The sequence below is a fragment of the Ictidomys tridecemlineatus genome, chromosome 10 (assembly GCF_052094955.1).
Source record: "Ictidomys tridecemlineatus isolate mIctTri1 chromosome 10, mIctTri1.hap1, whole genome shotgun sequence".
Taxonomy (NCBI): Eukaryota; Metazoa; Chordata; class Mammalia; order Rodentia; family Sciuridae; genus Ictidomys; species Ictidomys tridecemlineatus.
Window position 1 is genome coordinate 49,610,110 of NC_135486.1, and position 11,707 is coordinate 49,621,816.

Consider the following 11,707-nt stretch of genomic DNA (forward strand, 5'->3'; position numbering starts at 1 on the left):
AACAAGTCCTCCTCCATCCAATTGCCGAATAAGCACAGCTGGTAATTTTCTTTCCCCACCAGAGAACTCCTTTGGGGTTAGCAATCTCCTTCCCACCCCACCTGCCTAAATTATCTCACTCCTGCATCCAGATGCTACACAAACAAGCCTTTTCTCATCTAGGCAGGCAGGTCTGAGCCACTGCAAATAGAGCCCTCATTTGCTCAGTCACGAAAAGAATAGCAAATGGAGTTGGGAGGTCTCTGCTCAGCAGCCTCTTGTGAGCAGATAGCAAACGTCTACCTGTTATCCCATCGGGAGCCCTGGAGGAGGCAGCCATGCCCACTGTCTCTGTCCACCTGGACAGATGTTATCTCCTCCCTCATGCCTCAGACACCTGCAAGAACCCGTGCCAGCTCCCTGCCAGGAAGCCTCAGGATCCATTACAGAGGTGATGAGGCTGTGCAGACACACGCCTGGCAGCACCTACCTAATAAGAACACCTCCTGGCAAACAGCCCAGGTAAATGTCGCTTCCTTCTCAGTGCATATCAGGTGAGCCAGAACACTGAGTTTTAACCACAGGAAGGACCCAGGCAGTAGGATCTCCTCAGCAGCAAAAAAGATAAATGACGCTGGTTGCACCCAAGAACTCAAGTGTGTTCTTCAGATAATTAAAGTTTGCAACGCTTGTTTTCTTGCATAACTATAACTTTAGAAAAGGGAGAGGTGACCACCAGCAGCATGTTTCTGCCTCTTGAGGCTCCCAAGTTCAGAATGCTAAGGCAAGCAAGGGTTAAATTCAGTGTCAAGGGTATTACAGAGTCTCAATCCTTGCTGATAGAACATAAAGTGGTATGGCTGTTTTGGAAAGCAATCAGGAATTTCATCAGAATGCCATGAGTTGTATGGTAACTCCCAGCAACATTCCCATGTTACAAGGAATTGAAAGAGAATTGAAAATATATAGCCACACAAAAACTTGTACACAAATACACATAGTAGCATTATTCACAGAAATCAAAAAGTGGAGATAACCCAAATGCCCATCGATGGATTAGTGGATACACAAAATGTAATAGACGTATGCAATAGAATAATATTCTGTCATAAAAATGAGGGAAATACTCTTCCATATCACAACATATATGAACTTTGAAAACCTTATGCAAAGTAAGTTGAAGCTAGTCACGAAAGGACACATATTATATGGTCAAATGAAAAGTTATGAAATAAATTGGCAAACATCTACAGACAGAAAGTAAATTACTTTCTAGGGATTAGGCAAAAAGAGGAATTGGGATTAACTGAAAATAGCTAAAAATTTCCTTTGGGGAGTGAGGGAATGATTATGGATTTAGCTAGTGGTGGTGGTTGCACAGCTAAAGATCACATTTTAAATGGATACTTGGAAATAGTGAATTTTATGCTATGTGAATTTTACCTCAATGAAAATTTAAATGGGGAGAGAGGGTATTGCAGAAGGGAAGAGCTGTAGTGATCCAAACATTCACCGGTGGTTTCTAAGGAAAAGATTGGTTTCCCATCTGCCCAGGACATCAAGTGCCCCATTCATGCCATGGAGTTCGGGGGCTGTAAGACTAAACCCTGTCTAACAGGCCCCAAGAAAACAGAAGACTGGATGGATCCAGGTGCTGTGGGTTCATCTCTTTCCAGGATTCTGGGATGGCTCATTGCATCTTGGGATCACACCTCAGGCCCTCCTTTCAGGCAAGAAAGTACTCAGGGAAGCCCAGCTGGAAGGCCAGCTAAGATTGCCCTCTAGTGGCCAACTCAGATTCTGCTGACCCAGTACAAGTGATATAAAAACCAACATGAGAATGGAATATTAGGTACATATCTAGCTCTTTCAGGTCCGTCGTTAATTAGACTCAGAGCAAGTCCATTGTCAGGTTAGCCCAAGGTCACTCATGCAGCAAACTTGAACACAAGTCTTCTGAACTTAAATTCCATGTTTTTCCCATGAGACAAGACCTACACTTCCCAGGGGGAAACCCTCAACTGGGAAATAGGCCATCATGAGGAATGGTGCCTGAGAGGGATCCAAAGACACCTCCCTTCCTCCTACAAGGATCCTCTGTGCAAACACCATGGACTGGCATCCATGAGGGGTAGAAGGGAAAATGGCAAACACTGTCTGCCCACAAGGAACTTCAGTGTCAAGGCAAGACAGGGCAGCACTCAGAGAAAAGAGAGGTGGCTTCTGAGGCTGAAGAGCAATAAGGAGAGCTTCTTATTGGAGAAGGTGGAGAAGGTGGCATTTCAGTGCTAAAGAATAGGGACATGGAGGGTGATGAGGCCTTTTAAAAAAGACTATGGGAAGGGAATGCTGAGACTAGGAGAGCAGTATGGAAAGGGCAGGGAACAGTTACCCTGCACACAGTACCAAGAGAACATCAGTGACCATGGTGGCTCAGGAGCAGGAGGAGAGAAGGAAGATGAAGAAACAGAGGACCTTGAGTGCCACCCTACCAGGTGTGCAGCTTTTCACTCCAGTTAGGAGGCAGCTTGTTATGATTTAGATATGAGATATCCCCCAAAAGCTCATGTACCCAGTTAAAAAATGGGGTGGGGGGAATAAATCTTGTAGAAAAGGGGTAGAACCACAGCCTCTGGGACAGGAGTCCCCTGGTACTTCTCCCTTACTAGCCAAACCATAAAACTTCTTTTTCCCTTTTTCCAAAAATAAATTAATTAATTAAATTAAAAAGAAAATAGTTTAATAAACTTTCTTTAAAAAGCGCATGTATGAGACAATGCAAGAACATTCAGAGATTCAATGATTAGATTATGGGAGTTGTGACTTAATTAGTGGATTAATCCACTGATAGGGATTAACCGGTGGTAACTGTAGGCAGGTAGAGTGTGACTTGAGGAGGTGGGTCACTGTGGGCATACCTTTAGAGTTTGTCCCTGCTGAGAAGAGCTCTCTCTGCCTCCTGACTGCCATGTGCTGAGCTGCTTTCCTCTCCACACCCATCCACAGTGATGTTCTGTCTTATCTAGGGCCCAACAATGGAGTGGGCCATCTGTGGACTGAGATCTCAAAACTGAATAAAACTCCTCTGAAATTGTTCTTGTCAGGTCTTTTGGTCACAGTGATGAAAAAGCTAACTAAAACACTACTGATATGAACCAGGCAAGAATTGATGACAGCCTACATGGGGCAGTGGCAGTGGGGCTGTTCCCAAGGTTCTTCCTCTGTGAGTCCAGGGGGGCTGGCAGGAATTCATAACCAGGATATCTCCTGTGACATTGCAATAAAATAAAAATATTACGCAGCCTTAAATAAGAATGAAATTGTGGCATTTGCAGGAAAATGGATGGAGCTGGAGAATATTGTACTAAGTGAAATAAGCCAGTTCCAAACAACCAAAAGCCAAATGTTTTCTCTGATATTTGGGCATTAATTCACAATAAGCAGGCGGGGGGGAGCGGGATAGGGAAATATAGAAGTACTTTGCATTAGGCAAAGGGGAGTGAAGAGAGAGGAGGGGATATGGGGATAGGAAGGATAATAGAATGAATCACACATTATCACACTGTGTACATGTATGATTACATGACTGGTATGATTCTATATCATGTACAACCAGAAGAATGAGAAGTTACACTCCATTTATGTATGATGAGTCAAATGCATTCTGCTGTCATATATATAATTAGAACAAATCAAAAATGTTAGACTTAAAAAACGGGTTGCAAAGCAATATATATAGCTAATCCAATTTATATGAAACAAATGCAAAGCAAACCACATATTTTTATGCATGCGAATGTGAAATATATTCAGGTGAAATTGGCTACATGTATGTAAATGTCAATACATGAATACGCACAAAAATCTTAGACAACCAATTCAGCTCAGCTACTTCAAGATAGAATGAGTTTGTATATTTGAAATGGAAAAATATTATTTTTTATTTTTAATAAATTTTATTATGATTTATATTTTTTTAAAGTACATTAAAATGAGAAATAAATATATTGATGATAACTTAGATAAACAACAGGGGAAACAGGGATGATTTACTAACTTAAAGATGTTAGGTTTTTTTTTTTTTAATTTAGATTTGAGTTTTGAAGAACTCAGTTCTTTGAGAAACTAAAAAAAAAGTGTGCTTTTTCTTTAATTCAATGTTATTTAGATAATTCAGTCTTCACTTAAGCCTATGGGAAATAGGGCAAGTTTGATGGCTTTGTAAACTCAAACTTACACTCCACTGTGTCATTCTGTTCTCTCCACTGTAGGAAAAGAGTTAGTAAGTTAATTACTGTTTTGATAACAATATGTCCTTCAATCTGTCTTCTAATACTAAAAAAGGAAGCACTTCTTTTCTCCAAAAAAAAAAAATGTATTCTGGTCTTCATTTCCACATTCTGACACAGAGCTGCTAAATCCCTTGGAATTTCCTGGGTGGCAGGAGCATCTTTCATTCTAATGAGGTGAGTCTTGATGGGTTCTTAGACAGGTACTGGTCACCAGAAGAAGCAAACCATGATTCAGAGATTGGAACTTGCAGACCTCTCCCCATCCCATCCTCTGGGGAGGGAAGAAGAGCTGAAGACTGTGTTGATAATCAATCATGTCTGCATGATGAAACCCCCATGAAAATCCCTGAACTGTGTGGAATTTGGAAAGGCTCCAGGTGGCTGAAACACATGGAGGTGCTGGGAGGTTCGTGCACCTGAAGAGGACATAGAAGCTCTAAGCCCCTTCCCAATCCTTGGCCCTGTGCTTATCTCCCATCTGGCTATTTCTGAGTAGCATCCCTCTAAAACAAACTAAGATTCTAGTAAGTATGTTTTTGCCTGAGTTCTGTGAGCCTTCTAAGCAATGACCAAATGCAAGAAGAGAGTTGGAGGAACTTCCAATTTGTAATCAAGTCAGACAGAAGCAGGCACCGAGTCCCCACCATTGGTCATGAGATCTAAAGTGGTGGGCAGTCTTAGAAGAAGGAGCCTTTACTCTGTGGGGTCTGTGCAAACCCCAGACAGTTAGTGTCAGAACTGAGTTAAACCACAGGACACCATGCTGTTGTTGGGAAATTGATCAGCAGAGGAAAAAACACACATGGGTGGCATCAGAACTGAAATGTGGTTTAAACACAGAGGGAAAGCAGCCAAACCCTCCTATACCTCTCTTCTGGCTGGCTGAGATCTTCACCTCACCCTCCCCACCAGCTGCCACAGTTCAGAATTCTGGATAAATAGGGAAGACTCCAGAAAAGAGGCAGGGCAAAGCCAGAGATTCTCCTGGTTTTGGAAAAGAAGCCCCCGAAATAGCAACTGTGTGCTTTTCAAGGCCAGTGTGAGATCAAGGGAGTTTCGAGTTTACAGAGATGCATGGAGATTATGCATAATCTGGGAGCCAGTTACTTACACTTGCGGTTGTTCTTGTTGGGTTTGTCATCTCATCACACACTTGCCTGCCCTCAATCCCTGTTGCCAAGTGGCCACCTGCAGCATCAGTTTTCTCCTTTACTGGGCCATTTCCTCTAGCAAGAAAACTTTTATAAATTCTAGTATCCTAAAAAACAAAATGTTTTTTAAGCCAAGTGTGGTGGTGCACACCTGTAATCCCAGTGACTTGGGAGGCTGAGGCACGAGGATCACAAGACACCAGTATTCTGCCCTCACCCCTCTGAGTCCTTTACTATCTTCATGTCAGAGGCTCTGGTGTGCGTCCAGTCAAAGCAGCCAGTCCTGCTTGTTCTGTGAGAGGGTCGGACTGCTCTAGAGCTGTCATGGCCACTTTCATAGGGGTCACAGAAGACAGCCGGGGTTCTCTATCTAGGAATATTTGTCCCCCAGACTGCTTGGTGACATGCTGGAACATAAATGTGTTCTCTTGGATTGTCAGTTTTTTATCTGAAGTTTATGTTTTATCAGAGGAATTTTTTTTAGGTTTTTAATAAAAACTTCTGTATGTCTCCTTTGAGACACATAAAAGGACTCCAGACTCAGTTTTCAAAAGTGTATATTTGCTCTTCAAGTGTAGGGTTTTCCTCTTTCCTTTTTGGTGAGGCAATTGTGAATATAAATATATGAACTAAAGCACATTTAAAAAGGAAAGATAAATACAAAGATCAGAATGGTGACCCCTTCCATCCTGGATTTGGGGATGGCAGCCCATAGAGAGATTTAAGTATTAGATAATGTTTTAATGTTTAGTGAGGCCATGGAAACTGAAGGGTTCATTATACTATTAATAATAAATAAAGGAAATTAAGGAAAGCCAAATGTGGATGAATGATGAACGTGTCACAGATCAAAGATTATAATTCATCTAATTAGGAATGTTATCAGTAAAAAAAAAAGAAAGAAAAGAAAAAAGAAAGAAAGAAAGAAAGAAAGAAAGAAAGAAAGAAAGAAAGAAAGAAAGAAAGAAAGAAAGAAAGAAAGAAAGAAAGAAAGAAAATACCCAGAGCAGGGGGAAAGAGAAAGAGTTATGGGTTGGGAATCCTGCCCAAGGAGGGTCAAATCTAACAGGATCTGGAAGTGAAATCAAGTGGGAAGAAGGTGGCTGCAGGTGTCAATCATGTCCCTCTTGCTCATTGGTAGACTATTGGCTACACTTTGAAACAGCCACATTTCGCATCTTCAGTTCCCTGCATCACTGGGACAATAAAAACACTGAATTCTCTGCTGGAATTTTTTCAAAGGAAAGGCAAAGGAAGAAAGAAACTTCAATAGAGTCTCATGAGACTTCCATTGTGCAAGGAAATTCAGAGGGACACTCCGACCTGAACCTGTAATAGATAGGTGGTAATTTGTGCACATCCTAGCAATTTCCCAACGTTGTCTCCAAAACATGACTGTAGATCCTTCCCTTGATTACTGATTGAACACACGTCCTGCCCAGTCTTCCTCCTAAATGTTCCTTCAGTCACTTCCCTCCTCTCCTTCCCCATGGCCATGATTTAAATGCAATTCTTTATTCCTTCCAGTCTGGATCTTAGCTAAAGCCTCCCAAATTTCTCCATCGGCAATCCCCTCCATCTGATCCTATAACTTCAAAGTATTCCAATGCTCCTCACCTAGTCTTCAAAGTGACATCCCACCTCCTTGGCACAGCACAATGACCCTAACCATCTGGTTCCTGTCCCAGCCCGTCACCATCACAACTCTACCCTCCCATGGGTCTTCCACACAGAACTAGCTGTGGGCAGCTCCTCCACCCTCCCCACTTCTGCTGACCCCTCCAGCTCATTTGACAGAAACTACCACTCTGCTCTCTCCCTGCTTCGCCACGACTCATCTTCCTGGATTAAGTTCAAATATCACTCCTCCAGAGAGACCCCCAACATAAAGACTATCCTGTGCATCTGTTCTAGTCAGCTTTTTTGCTGCTGTAACTAACGTATCTGACCAGAACAATTTTAGGGGAGGAAAAGTTTATTTGAAGGGCTCACGGTTTCAGAGGTCTTAGTCCATAGACAGCCAGCTGTTCCATTCCTCAGGTCTCAAGATTAGGCTGAACATCAAGGCGGAAGAATGTGGCAGAGGGAAGCAGCTCACATGATGATAAGAAAGTAGAGAAAGAGGAGTCTCCGCTTGCCAGATACAAATATATACCCTAAAGGCATGGCCCAATTCCCACCTCCTCCAGCCACACCCTACCACTTCAGTTACCACTCAGTTAATCCTTACCAGGGGATTAATTCACTGATTGGGTTAAGACTCTCACAACCCAATCATTTCTCCTCTGAACCTTCTTGCATTGTCTCACACGTGAGCTTCTGAGGACATCTCATATCCAAATCATAACAGCATCACACCGAATTGTAATCATTAGTTGACTTCTCAGCACCTCCACTCCTTCTGTTAGAGTTAAAATCCCTTGCATGCAGGAACTATATTTTTTCATTGATATGCCTTTATTCTCATTATTTCCTAGTACCTGACATATAATAGGTGTTCAAAATGTGCTTGATGGATTAGATATCCTAGATATGCAAGTCATATTAAAGTTTTGTATCTCATACCCTTGGGCTGACAAGAGACAGTACCATGAATCCCAGAATGGAAATAACTGTAGATATTTAAGTGCACATGCATCCTGAGGACTTTTATTTCACACTTGATTCTCTAAAAATGTTTGAAAGTGTCAGTTACAACAAGACCACCCAAGAAGGTTCAAGGGAAGTTCTGATTATCTAGAGAAAATAGCAATAGATGCAACCATTAAGAGCCCAAACCAAGAGTCCAGAGATTGGGTTTCCAGATTTGGTTGTGCTACATTATCTAGTTGCCTGGGGAAGTCACTTTAATCCTGGGTCTTCCTTTGCTCATCTGCCAAAGGGTGTGAGAAGCCCAGAGAACAGCCCTGCTATGCGCTCAGTCTAGTTCAGTTTCCCTGAAGGGAGGGGACTGCTAGGATACCTGGGCAAAGCCACCGACCCAGAGCTAGACCAAACCTTATCACCCACCACTACCAACCACCCTGTTTCTGCAACAACACTCCTGTGCAACAGCAACTGTCATCAACCGTGTTCCACAAGCAAGGAAACCGAGTTTCATCACAGCCACAGAAACAGAATTTGAACCCTGGTTGTTCCCAATTTAAACCCCCGTGTCTGTCCAAGGTGCTGTACTGACACTGATAAAGTTATACATGATCACTTTATTATATGTAGATTACATATTATGGAGACTGCTCCATATTATGCATAATATGGAAACTGCTTTCTTGTCACTGGAGTCCCCATGTTGGAGGGGGGGGCGCTGGGTTCCTGCTGGCAGTCCCAAGGGAAATACTCCTCACCTTCCAGGTTGTAGGGGCTTGGGGCACTGGAGGCAAACCCTGCCCCAGGGTTGGGACCTCTCAAATCAGCTGAGATCCTAGTTAGCTGAAATTAGACTGTGAGCAGGATCAGTTAGCAGTAACAAATGTTTAAAGGAATCAAAGCCACAGTGTTCTGGCTCCGGCAGCTGGTGGTCTCTGCTGCCCCCTAGAATTCTATTTGCTCCCAACAGATCTGTGGCCTCTAAAACTAAGTGCCTGGTATAACATTTTCTTGTAGCAACACCCTTTTTCAATCCTCAGAGGATCGATACTAGCTGAATTTTCTGAAAACACTTATAAAGCTTATTTTAAGCACATTTTGAAGTAACTAGGGACTCTGAAAATTAGTAAAGGAAAAGAATCATGCTTGAATCCTGCCTTTCCTGTGTGGACTGTGTTTTAGGGTAATTTAGTAATTGATAATGCAATGCTTTTCCCCATAGAAGAATTGCAGTATAGGAGAACCAGTGGCAAAAGTCACCATTTTACAACCCTTGATGAGATAATGGAGGTAGGCAGTTGCCATCAATGGACGCTAACATGATTAAATGAAAGTTTAATGAAGAGCTTTAATTGGAAAAAAACGGCTGAAATACCTATACACACTTATGTACAGAACAGTATTGCCCTGTTATGTGATATAATCGGGTGCATCATACAGGCCCACCTGTGAATAATTGTGTCCTCTCCCCAAGAACAAACTGAGTCTAATCAAACTTCTAGATCTTATTGCCAGTCTAGAGAAAAAAGGAGATGAAGCAGGGTTTCTCAACATTGCATCACTGACATTGTGATCTGGATAACCACTAAAATAATAGCAACTGAACAAAAAGAATATATAACTAAATAACCTTAACAGTGGAGTGAAATAATTTTTAAAAAATTAGTTAATACAAAAGAAAGCACAAAAAAAGAGGAAAAGTGGATATAGAATAGATGAAACAAATAAAAAGCAAAAAGAAGACAGTACTAACATTTCAGTATTCCATTAAGTCCAAATGACTACTGGAGAAAGATATTGGCCAAATTATATTGTTATATCATGTGCGTATAAAAATATGTAATAATGGCCAGATGCGGTGGTGTACACCTGTAATCCCAGAGGCTTGGGAGGCTGAGACAGGAGGATCAGGAGTTCAAAGCCAGCTTCAGCAAAAGCAAGGCACTAAGAAACTCAGCAAGACCCTGTCTCTAACTAAAATACAAAATGGGGGTGGGCATGTGCCTCAGTGGTCAAGTGCCTCTGAGTTCAATCCTCAGTGCCCCCCAAAAATATACATATATAAATATATATATATATATATATATATGTAAGAGTGAATCCCAGCATTACATATAATTATAATGCATCAGTAAAAATATGGGGATAATCCAAATAACTACACTTAGAAAACAAGAATTTGCTAGAGGTGTAGCCCCCATGGAAGTGTATGTGCTTAGCATGCTTAAAGCCCTGGGTGCAATCCCCAGCACCCAAAAGAAATTGATTAATTAATTAATTAATTTAATTAAACATTCACAGAGTAACTAAAAACAATAACAAAATGATACAGTTTAATTATAAAGAAATAGAAATGTTAAAAAGACAGAGGGAGGGGCTAGGGTTGTGGCTCAGTGGTAAAGAGCTTGCCTAGGACGTGCAAGGCCCTGGGTTCGATCCTCAGCACCACATGAAAATAAGTAAATAAAATCAAGGTATTGCATCCAACTACAACTAAAAAATAAAATTTTTTTAAAAAAGTTTTAAAAAAAGACAGGGGTAAATGCATGCAAACACCAACAGAAAGCTGGAAGACTGTACCATTATCACAAAAAGTATACCTTGAGTTAAAATCTCTATATTACTAGAGATAAGGAGAAAGTTTTCATCATAATAATAAAAGGTCAACTCATTGGAAATATATAGCAATCAGTATGTACTCGTACACTCATCACAGCATAGCTTCAAATATATAAAGTAAAAATTGGCAGGATAAAACGGGAAAATAGTACTCTTAGAACAAACAGACAAAAACATCAATAAGGACACAGAAGATTGGAACAGTACAATTAGCAAACAGCCTTACTGCCATTCAGAGAGTGCTGTGCCTAACAGCAGCACAGCCTATGTTCTTTTCAAACACACATGGAATGCTTACCAAAATTAACCACAACCTACACCCACAGTCCTGGTGGCTGGGTACTTTTTGCCCACACAAGGAACTGAAACTGACCTGACACAGGCCAATGAGTCCTTTCCTTGGGGTTTGGTTGGATCTGGTGACTGAAAGCTGTGAGAAGTTTGGATCTGGAACGTCTCTCTCAAAACTCACGTGTTGAAGGTTTGGTCCCCAAAGCAGCAATGTCCAGAAATAATTGAATCCTGAGTGCTCTAACCTCATTAATGGATTAGCCATTTGATGGATTAATAATTTGAGTATACTACTGGGAGGTGATGGAAACTATAGCCAAATGGGATGTGGTTAAAGGAAGTAGGTCCCTGGGAATGTACCCTTGGGGACTATTTCTTGGTCCTGGGCCCTTCCCCTCCTTCCTCTCTCTCTCTCTCTCTCTCTCTCTCTCTCTCTCTCTCTCTCTCTCTCTCTCTCTCTCTCTCTCTGTCTTTGCTTCCTGCCTGCAAAGGACTGACCAGTTTTTCTCGCACTGAATGAATGTTTAATACTGGGCCTCCTATTGGCAAGACTCAGAAGCCCTGCTGTTATGGTTTAGATAGGAGGTGTCCCCTCAAAGCTCATGTGTGAGACAATAAAAATTTCAGAGGTAAAATGATTAGATTGTGAGAGCTGTAACCTAATCAGTGGATTAATTCACTCATGTGGATTAACTTTAGGAATAAAGTGGTTGGAGGAAATAGATCACTGGGGGCTTGCCTTTGAGGTTTATATTTTGTCCCTGATGAACACTCTATTTCTCTCTGCTT